An 11,936-nucleotide genomic window follows, 5' to 3' on the forward strand; every position below is an offset into this window, starting at 1 on the left:
CAAACTTATGCTAGAAAGAAGAAATCCAAAACCATCGGGGATACATAGGGTGCACACACGTGCCTACTGCAGTCAAAGACTCAGTACATGCACCTTCTCAAAGTCAGGTTGATGTGGCTCCAATAAATGTGGAGTCACAAACAAAATCTTTAACTATAGAAGCACCTAACACACTAAACTCACCCACACATTCTCTGGATGTTGATATGATTCATACATCAACTCCTGATTCTCCATCTTAACTCTCGTGGAGAAGCCAAAAATCCAAGCAAGTGAGCATCATCTTTTAGATGATTTGTTGGCTCACTTGCCATTTCTTTCTGAGTCTACTGAAACATCTGTGCAAAATCTCAAATCAATCATCAAAGATTATATAGTAGTCTCTACTCCAAACTCTTTCATTTCCACTATTTCAACGGATATTGTTCATCCGTTGACAAGTGATTATATCTCGACGGATGTGCTTAACATCAGTCATCCGTTGAAACTCTCAACTACTATTTCGATGATGTTTCTCATACATTGAACATTACTGCACCACTTCAAACTTCAACAATTGTTACAAGTGCAGATGATCTAGTAGGTGTACAATCACTCTTAGGACTGAGGGAAGGGAGTGAATTGAGTGAGAGGTTGAGTTGCTCTCAGGAAAAAGGAGAGGAAAAGAGTGAAAATATGCAAGCTATTTCTTCTAGCTTGGCAAAAGTGAGTGAGTGGAGTCCCACCTTAGTAGGTGAAGGTGAGGGTGTGAGGGTGGGAAGCCAAGGGGAGCCCTTGATGCAAGAACAGAGAGATCATGAGAGAAAAGCAGGTACAGAAGAATGGGAAGAGCCCATTATAAGTGAGTTAATGGATGTCAATGAGGCTGAAAAGAAACAGCTATTTCAGCAAGAATATCAAGATGTCTTAGATTCTATTTCTTATGAAGCTAAGGCATTTACTCACCTTATTTCAGCTTATCAAGTTTTAGCTGAACTGGACAATGTGGCTGCTTATTATCTTGTCTTTATGTCATGTAACTTGGTGATATATAAACCAAGGGTAGCGAGTTGAATAGCATCCAAGAGAGTTAGTAAGCAATTACCAGAGAAACAGATAAGGCAAAATCTGTAAAGAATTTCTCTGTTCTTGTATTTCAACTTGTAAGTAGCTATGAACAATTTTGTTACACAGAGTTCTCAACTTAATATATATCTCTGGTGGAAAAGTTCAATCCACCAGAAAGTTTTTAAATACTTGTATTTGATTACTTTGTGATTTGATTTCTTTACTACTTTCATTCTGCATCATTGCTAAATCAAACACAGTTATATATTTATAGTAGAACTGTTCTTAAAATTAAAAAGAAGCCATAATTACATTCAACCCCCCTTCTGTAATTCTTGTTTAGATTGTTTGGGAATAACAACTGGCCTTTGCCAATTCATACACAAGTCTGCATATTAGTCGCCTATATATTCACGTATGATTAACAACTTGACCTTTCATAAATTTAGACAAATACATCTATCAAGCTGCAGTTAGTGGTATACATATATAGAACGGGCAGTAGGAACACACAAACAACCAAAAAATATATGTATCTAGCTGCATGAAAATCCAGGTGTTTACTCTGCTGCATGGCAAGTTAGAATAATATTAATGTAAACCTTGCGGTCTATAAAAATAATAGTTAAATAATGCTCTTTTGGTCACCTGTTATTTCTCCGATTGGAGATAATCGATACATGATCTACATGTCAGCTTGTTTAATCTAAATCATGTGTTGAACATAATGTCCCTGTCTTATATGGAGATCATAAGATATAATTTAATGCATTTGTTATCAAAACCAATTAAACGTAAATACGTGTGTGAGAGATACTTAGTTTATTTATAAAGAGTGTATGTTTAACGTATGTGAGTATCAATGGATTAGTTAGTTTCTCGATTTCACTTAACTTGTTTTTTAAAATTCAATTAAATTTATCTTATACTCATTCCACATAGTCAGACAACATTAAAAAATAGCATGCATACAAACACCAGGTAGAGCAGGCAATTATAAACTCAACCATACAATCTATACAAACTTTGTAATCCCCACATATTATATATGCCATTGATGTGATCATTATTCCAAAAAATACAAACTTTGTAATCCCCACATATTATATATGCCATTGATGTGATCATTATTCCAAAAAATCCAGGGTAGAAAAGTGTCCATGTCCTTAATGTCTTTGTCACTATAATGGATATCACCAATATTTGTTGATAGACTTAATTGCCTGCATATGCATTATAGTTGACCTACTTCGTTAGAATTCAAACCCGTTCTACATGTATGAAGCTAGCTAGGTTAAAGACAGTTAAGTTGAATAAAAACACGGTTTGTAGAAATAAGTGCAGTTGCAATTATGGTGGGTACAGACGTGTGAAGTAATATCTATATGCATGCATGAGGCTAAGTATTTGAATAGGTAATAAGTTCTCCTGAAAATAAGGTAGGCAACAATGTGTTTCAAACCTGATAGTTAAATACACGCTAAGGTGGCAAGATGAAAATGCAACAGGTTTGTATTAAGCCTAAAAATGAGGAGGACTGTGGATATTAAAAGTCTTCTTTGGTTGGCTAGTATTAACTGCAATATGCATATGTAATGGATGACATCAGCTTGTATTTAGAGCCTATAAATAAAGTTGTACCAAAGTAAAGAAAATAGTGGAGTACTGAGTGAAATAAAAAAGCAAGCAAAGAGAGCTGAAGCTCTAGTTTCTGTTAAAAGAAAAGCTGTAGCTTGTAAGAAAATATTAAGTTGTAACTCTGAAGTTGTAACTCTACTTCATGATATCAATATAGAAAGTATGTGTTTGTTATACTGAAAATTTAGTTATATTTTTATAAAAATCCCATACACATTTCCCACAAGTGGCATCAGAGCTAAGGTTCCGTTCGTAAAAAATGGCGATGATGGTGCAACCACAAATCCCGAAATTGACGGAAATAAATTACGGGAACTGGAGTATCCAAATGAAGGTGTTACTCGGTTCATACGATAATTGGGATATTGTTGAAAGTGGTTATGACGAGCCCGTAGATGCTACCACTGAAGCGGCCCTTTCAAATGCGGAGAAGATGATTTTGAAAGAGACCCGGAAAAAAGATAAAAAGGCGTTATATACAATTATTCAAGGAGTTGACGAATCAACCTTTGAAAAAATTTCAAATGCAAAAACGGCGAAAGAAGCGTGGGAGATTCTACAAAAATCATTCCAAGGAGTCGAAAAAGTCAAAAAGGTGCGGCTCCAGGTGTTACGCGGGGAATTTGAAAATTTAAAGATGAAGAATTCAGAAAATATTGGTGAATTTGTTACGCGTTTGAAAGCCGTGACAAACGAGATGAAAAGAAATGGTGAAAGTCTCGATGTTCGGGTGATGGAAAAATTACTCCGTTCGTTGACGAGGAAATTTGATTACATTGTTACTTCTATCGAGGAATCAAAGGACTTGTCCACAATTTCTATTGATGAGCTCGTAGGTTCACTTCAAGCTCATGAGCAGCGGATGAACCAGTATGATGATGCAAGCCATTTGGAAAAGGCGTTGCAAAGTAAGGTGTCTATTGGTGATAGTTCTGGCAGTAGCAGTTCTGCACATGGAAGAGGTGGCTTTAGAGGTGGCTACCATGGTGGACGAGGACGAGGAAGGAAGTCCTTCAATAGAGGCCAGAATTCTGAAGGGTATCAGCCATCTGGTCGTGGTCAAAATTTCAGAGGCCGGGGACGAGGCGGATATCAACAACGAGGTGATAAGTCTCAATATCAGTGCCATAATTGTAATAAATATGGCCATTTCAGTTATGAGTATAGAGCACCAAAGGTGGAAGAAAGAAGTCAATTTGCAGCAGCAAAAGAAGACAAAGATGTTGGCACTGCAATGTTCTTCACTTACAAAGGAGACGAGGAAAGCAAGAAGAATGTTTGGTATCTTGACTCAGGGGCCAGTAATCACATGACTGGTCACAAGGAATTATTCACGGAGATAGACGACACCATCAGCGGAGAAGTTACTTTTGGTGACTCGTCAAAAATTCTAGTGAAAGGAAAAGGTACCGTCACGATCATGTCAAAGAAAGGTGAAAAGAAATATATAAATGATGTTTATTATATTCCTGTATTGAAAAATAATATTATCAGTCTTGGCCAGCTTGTGGAAAAAGGATATAATATACAGATGCAGGACAATTCCCTCATTATCAGAAATCAAGCTCGGGAATTGATTGCAAATGTGGAGATGTCAAAGAATCGTTTGTTTACGCTTGATATGCAAACAAAAGTGCAGAAGTTCTTGAAATCAGTCATTAAAAATGACTAGTGGTTATGGCATTTAAGATTTGGTCATCTGGGATTTTCTGGCTTAAAATTATTGTCAAAGACAAAGATGGTGGACGGTTTGCTAGAAATCAACGCACTAGAAAATTTGTGTGAAGCGTGTGTCAAGTGGAAGCAACACAGACAAAGTTTTCCCGTTGGAAAATCATGGAGAGCCAGGAGGCCATTGGAGATAGTTCATACAGATATAGCTGGTCCATTTGATATCCCATCAATTGGAGGTAATAGGTATTACCTAACATTTATTGATGATTTTAGCAGGAAAAGTTGGGTGTATATCATCAAAGAAAAATCGGAGGCTCTTGATAAATTCAAGGAGTTCAAAGCACTAGCGGAAAAACAAAGTGGATATTATTTGAAGACACTCAGATCAGACAGAGGAGGCGAGTATACTTCAAACTTGTTCAAAAGTTTTTGCAGAGCACATGGCATCAATCATCAGTTGACAACAACATATACTCCTCAACAAAATGATGTTGCGGAAAGGAAGAACCGCACAATTCTTGACATGGCAAGGAGTATGGTGAAAGCAAAGCACTTGCCAAGAACTTTCTGGGCGGAAGCCGTTCAATGTGCAGTTTATTTGTTGAATCGTTGTCCAACAAAAAGTGTCAGAAACAAAACTCCGAATGAAGCATGGAGCGGAAGCAAACCATCAGTTGGACATCTCAGAATTTTTGGGTGTATTGCTTATGCCCATATTCCCGATCAGAAAAGAAAGAAGCTGGATGACAAAGGCGAAAAGTGTATTTTTACCGGATATGACAAAAGAAGCAAGGCGTACAGACTCTACAATCCCCTGACGAAGAAATTAATCATTTCTCGTGATGTTGAGTTCGATGAACCAGATTACTGGAGATGGAGCGAGGATGAAAGAAAAGTTGCTGGTTTATTTTTCAATGGTGATGACGATGACGGTGATAACCAAAACATTGAAGATGACAGAGATGATGATCAAACTCCTCCACCAAGTCCAAATCAACAAACTCCTGGATCGACACCATCCACCGGAGGAAGCAGCAGTTCAGGGGGAGCACCACGAAAGATGCAAAGTCTGGATAATATTTATGAAGCAACAAATCCGGTACAAACAACCTTTGATTATTCATTATTTTGTTTAATGGTTGAATGTGATCCAGTTACATTTGAGGAAGCTTCTGAAGAAAGCAAATGGAACAAAGCCATGGATGAGGAAGTTGGTGTAATTAAGAAGAATGATACTTGGGAGCTCACAGATCTTCCAGAAGGACACAAAGCAATTGGTGTCAAATGGATCTACAAGACCAAGACGAATCAAGATGGAAAAGTGGAGAAATACAAGGCAAGGTTGGTGGCTAAAGGCTACAAGCAAAGATACGGAATTGACTATGATGAAGTGTTTGCTCCAGTTGCACGAGTTGACACAATCAGACTTCTTACAGCAATTGCCGCTCAGAATCAGTGGAAGATTTATCAGATGGATGTAACGGCATTTCTAAATGGTTATCTCGAAGAAGAAGTTTACATCGAGCAACCTCCAGGATATGTTCAAAAAGGCCAGGAGAATAAAGTCTACAAACTGAAGAAAGCACTATACAGGTTAAAGCAAGCCCCGAGAGCGTGGAACACAAGGGTTGATGAATACTTCCAGAAAAATGGTTTTGTGAAGAGTCCATATGAACATGCTCTCTACACGAAAACAAATTCAGAGGGAGATATAATGATCGTTTGCTTATACGTGGATGACATGATCTTTACCAGAAATAACCCTGGTATGTTTGATGATTTTAAAAAAGTTATGACTAATGAATTTGAGATGACAGATATTGGTCAAATGTCGTACTTTCTTGGAGTCGAGGTGAAGCAAAACAAAGACGGGATTTTTATGTGTCAGAAAAAATATGCGGAGCAAATTTTAAAGAAGTTTAGAATGGAGGAATGCAAGCCAGTGAGCACGCCAGCAGAAGCAAGTATAAAGCTCAGAATTGATTCAACGAGGGAGTCGGTAAATCCGACGTTGTTCAAAAGTTTGGTTGGAAGTCTGAGGTACCTAACTTTTACTCATCCAGATATAATGTATGCAGTTGGATTGGTTAGTAGGTGCATGGAGAAGCCGAAGCAAGATCACTTCATGGCAGCTAAAAGAATTTTGAGATACATAAAAGGTACGCTTGATCACGGCTTATTTTACACGCATTCTCAAGATTCAAAAATAGTTGGCTACTCAGACAGTGATTATGGCGGTGATTTGGATGATGGGAAAAGCACTTCGGGATATGCTTTTCATATTGGCTCAGCAATATTTTCATGGTCATCAAAGAAGCAACAGACAGTCGCTCTCTCAACATGTGAGGTAGAATACATCGCAGCAGCAGCATGCAAATGTCAGGCTATGTGGCTAGGCTATATTTTGGGCGAGTTAAATCTTGTCAAGGAAGAACCAGTTACTATTTTTGTGGACAACAAATCCGCAATTTCACTTGCGAAAAATCCGGTGTCACACAGTCGTAGCAAGCACATCAATATTAAATATCATTTTCTTTGCGAACAAGTAAATGATAAAATCGTGGAGTTGGTGCACTGCAGGACTGAAGAAAATTTAGCAGATATATTTACAAAGCCATTGAAGCCAGAAGTGTTTCATAAAATGAAAGAGAAGCTCGGAATGCTAAGTCGGGTTTAAGGGGGAGTGTTAGAATTCAAACCATTCTACATGTATGAAGCTAGCTAGGTCAAAGACAGCTAAGTTGAATAAAAACACGGTTTGTAGAAATAAGTGCAACTGAAATTATGGTGGGTACAGACGTGTGAAGTAATATCTATATGCATGCATGAGGCTAAGTATTTGAATAGGTAATAAGTTCTCCTGAAAATAAGGTAGGCAGCAATGTGTTTCAAACCTGATAGTTAAATACACGCTAAGGTGGCAAGATGAAAATGCAACAGGTTTGTATTAAGCCTAAAAATGAGGAGGACTGTGGAAATCAAAAGTCTTCTTTGGTTGGCTAGTATTAACTGCAATATGCATATGTAATGGATGATATCAGCTTGTATTTAGAGCCTATAAATAAAGTTGTACCAAAGTAAAGAAAATAGTGGAGTGCTGAGTGAAATAAAAAAGCATGCAAAGAGAGCTGAAGCTCTAGTTTCTGTTAAAAGAAAAGCTGTAGCTTGTAAGAAAATATTAAGTTGTAACTCTGAAGTTGTAACTCTACTTCGTGATATCAATATAGAAAGTATGTGTTTGTTATACTGAAAATGTAGTTATATTTTTATAAAAATCCCATACACGTTTCCAACATACTTGAATTCTCTTATTTTCTTTTTCTTAATTTAACAAAATTATACTTTGTAACATGCATATTTTCCATCAGCTGAAAGACTCCAGTCTAGATCAGAAAAAGGTCAAAAGCATAAACCAATAATATCAGCTTAGGCCTAAATTAAATTAGTGCCAGTTTCTCCTACATTAACTCTCACCAAAAGTAGTAATTTTTCTGCGTCTGAAAGAAACTCACTCCAAGACTTACAGTATTTAGATAAATTAGGTTCATATTTGCATTCAAAATGTGGATGTGCCGTAATGAGTAACTCATTTTTTCATGATTTTAGAAATGTATATTTTCATCCATGGTTCATAGTTCTCCATTTTAAGAACCTATAATCAAGAAAAAGAAAAGAAAATAGCCTTGACTACCTACAGAAAAATTTAATAAAGTAAAGTGAAATTATGGCTACAATTTCTTATAGCATAAATAATTTTTCTTCGAAAGAAAATTTAGAAGTTTAAAATGTGTATGTTCTCACAACAAATTTTTTTTAAAAAAATTGTGAGCTCAAAAGAAACTGCACTGAAGTACCAAAATACCATAAGAACTGAAACTCATGTTTTCACAGTGTTTATATAATTGAAAATTAAGGAATATTGAGCTTAAAAGGAACTAACCTTCTTATCAGTAGCTGTTTCCCTTGCTCTCTCTTCTTTGTACTTTGCTATATAAAATTTTGGTTTGGAAACATTATTAAGACATATATTTAATACCTTAACTTTACAAACGCAATGAATTAAACAAATAAAAAGATGCTATCTGGGACCAACTGCCTATCTCAAACTATCTGTATGCTTGTATAATAAGGAGGAAAAATAATTATATTTTGGAGACTTAACAAAGAGAGATGAACACTAATATCACCATATTTATTGAAAAGATTGGCACTTCTGCCTTTAGACCAGTCGAAAAATTCTCACCCTCACCGGGAGCATGTCCAGATAATCTTCAATGTCATCTCCAGATTTGAGTTGTTGCCCTGAAAAAAATCAAAAAATCTGACTGTAAAATAATTCCCTAATCTATAATTAAACATCCCTTGTAGGAATTGAAAAAGAAGAAGATGCAAATGAATGGGCTTCAATTTTCAAAAATATAAAGAAATTAAAATTTGAATCAAGTAGGAGTTACAAAGGATAAAACATAAAATTAGTAGTAGACGATGTTTAGCACACTAAAGGAAGGGGATAATTTGATTGATAACTTGAAGCAGAAAAGTGGTACTATATAGTTCTGAATTGTAAAAATGTAGTCTTTTGCGTAGTAAAGACACACTAAAGGTCAAACCTATTATTAATGCAGTATTCGATGGTATACCATGAGTATTCTGCTGCACACATAAGTCATATTTGATGTTTCAGTAGTAAAAACATACAAACTCCCCACATACTCTAGTAAAGAGACGAAAATCATCCTTCATTTAGAAAGCATGAGTCGCTCAACCTGAAATATGTCGAGGAATATAAACACTGACAACAAAAATGTCAATAAACTAACAACCTTAAAATAATTTCATGCTTGAATTCACTTTTTAACTACACGGCGCCACAAAAAGACCCAAAAACATACTAAAATCTTAGCTATAAACTGAAGAATCATGTGCTACATATGCCCCTTCAATAGTAGGTTGTGTTGGAGCTAAAGTGGCTGGTGTAGTTGCTTGCGTGTATTTTTACTGGGGTTGAGCCTGCTAAACTGTGTGCGCAAGAGGATAAGCACCACAAGCAACAGCAGCTTGAGGCACAGATGTTTGTACTTGTGGCAGGACATAAACATTTCCATAACCACCATATGTAGCCTGCTTCTAGGTATATTCACTAACCAAAAAAATTCAATTAGAAATATTAAAACCAAAGACTCAACACATATTCACTCTTACCTCCTTTTAATTTTCTTTGCAATTTTTCATTGCATTTCTTCCAACTAAATGTAACATTAAATCAGAATAATATCTCAGAGCCTAGGACTACATATAAATGTAAAGTTATTACGACTAATCATATTTTTTTCATGACGGTTTTAAAGCATCGCATATAATTCTGAACTTTACATAATTGCATAAACTGGTCAATTTGAAGACCTGATAGTACAAATATATGTTAGATGAAAGTTAAGGTATTCTATGAAATAAAAATATAAACTTCTATTAAAGCACAGTTTGTAATTTCATTTTAACAGATCCAAAGGTAAATTTTACTGAATATGCTATTACCAAGAATCATAACGCGTCGTTGAACTGATTTGCTTCTTCTAATCCATCCATTCTGCTGGATAACAAAGTTTCTGGTAGTTTCTCAGAGTTTTTAACATTAGGTTCTGGACCAGAAAGATTATCCATATCAAGAAAATACCACCTAGTCCCGGTTCACAATTTTTTGTAGCAGATGCTACCGGCTCAGGTGCTTCAACTGGTAATTCGGATGTAAGAGACCGCGGTTTGAAAAGATGGCAAGCATATTTGAATACTGATAGTGGTAAGGCACCATGCTTCGATCAGGTAAACTTACATCTCCAGAGCAATGATTAACCATGGAAATCTTAAGCTCAATATCCAAACACAAATTAGAGAGGGGCAGCTGGTTTCCCAACATCTGAGTTTGGTTCCTGCATCTGAGGAACATGTTTACTGGTTGTATCTGAGTTATATTAAAAACGAAATCCCTGCATCTGGTTTGCTTCCTGCATAAAAGCAATAAGCAGCCCCGCATCATTTTCAACTTATGTAGGATATTTTGTGGGGGAAATTCCATGGATACTTGCATTCGCTGGAGCATCTGAAGATAAAAGCATAATAAGTATTAGATGTCTAAACGTCAGAAATTATCACTTTTGATGTATGAGCATGATAGTTTAAGTTTTGAATCAGAAAATGAAGGCATACACAACTACTTTTAAATTCATTATTTTGGTTTCATTAAAAACATAGAGCATTGCATATTTTTGACACTACAGATTTTATAGAGCTAAGCTGTCATTTTTTATAACTTACATATTTGCTAATGTAAATAAACCACTACATCATAAATTTTATACATGCAACTTGCAGCTTCTATTTAAAAGCATAATTATCTACTGCATGATGCATTAATAGATTAACTGCAGGCAATGGAAACTCACAGTAGTTAAATCTCACAATTATTTGCGGCCAATATTGACCTTTATGCTCAGCAAAATTTTAGCATTTTTTTTGTCTCAGTGCACAGTGAGCAGGATATCTGCCCCAAAACAAAATAAGTCAATCACTACTATAAAATATTGTATATATAATATTACAAATGGGGGCCGTTCTACAACAAACGTTTGTTGTAGACCGGTTCACAACAAACACAATTGTAACCGTTGGATGGGGAAATAGAAGGCTGAGATCACAGCAGACCGCTGAAATTTTCCGCGGTCCAAAGAAATTACTAAAATATCCCTAGCCACGGGCCGCGGAAAATTTCCGCGGTTGGTGTCGTTTTTTTTTGCCTAATCCCTAGCAAACACATACTCTTCACAATATACAAACACAAACACAGCCGCACAGCAGCCGCAGAAAATTCCAACACAAGCAGCAGAAGCAAGAACCCAGCAATCCAAAAGCTTAAATCATTCACCTTTTTCGTCATTAAGGTATATATTCGATTCTTTTTTGTTATTTACAGTTTTATTGATATAAATTTATGTATTTTTCTTGTTTTATATCTGATTTTGTTTATGTAATTCAAATTTTTAGGGTTAATTTATGTATGAATCTTTGTAATGAATTAACATATGAATCGTAATATGATTAAATTCGAATTTTTAGAATTTCTAGGGTTCATAATTTGGAATTGATTTAATTCGATTTTTAGGATAAATTAGTGTTAATTTAGAATTAATTTAGTGTATGTAAAATTGAATTAACGTAATAATATTTATAATTTTAATTCGATTTTTTAATAATTGTGTATTAACTTAGATTTTTTATGATTAATTTAATTCATTTTTTAGGATTAATTAGTGTTATTTTCGTATATTTTAATTCGTTTTTTAGGATTTAATGATAAAATTAGTGTAAAAATTCGAATTGAATTTGTGGAAAATTCGAATAAAATTAGTGTAAAAATTCGTTTCATTAGATTTCATTTAATTAAAATTCGTTTAATTAAATTTTAATTTCGAATAATTTTCAGGATAAATTAGTGGTAAAATCAAAAATAACTAGTGATAATTTCGAATTAATTTAGTGTATAAATCGAATTAATGAAAAAATTAGTGTGAAATTCGAATGAA

At 35.2% G+C, this 11,936-nt stretch overlaps 1 long non-coding RNA gene across 1 annotated transcript; it reads right to left on the reverse strand.

Moving 5' to 3' along the window:
- Window positions 1-2,065: 2,065 nt before the first annotated feature.
- Window positions 2,066-8,948, reverse strand: LOC141710933 (uncharacterized). The gene is made up of 3 exons (XR_012571144.1): window positions 8,603-8,948; window positions 8,300-8,346; window positions 2,066-2,270 (listed from the first exon to the last, which is right to left on the reverse strand). It is a non-coding gene; the product is annotated as an uncharacterized LOC141710933 (long non-coding RNA).
- Between the last annotated feature and the right edge of the window lie 2,988 nt (window positions 8,949-11,936).

The sequence above is a fragment of the Apium graveolens genome, chromosome 3 (genome assembly GCF_009905375.1).
Source record: "Apium graveolens cultivar Ventura chromosome 3, ASM990537v1, whole genome shotgun sequence".
Lineage (NCBI taxonomy): Eukaryota > Viridiplantae > Streptophyta > Magnoliopsida > Apiales > Apiaceae > Apium > Apium graveolens.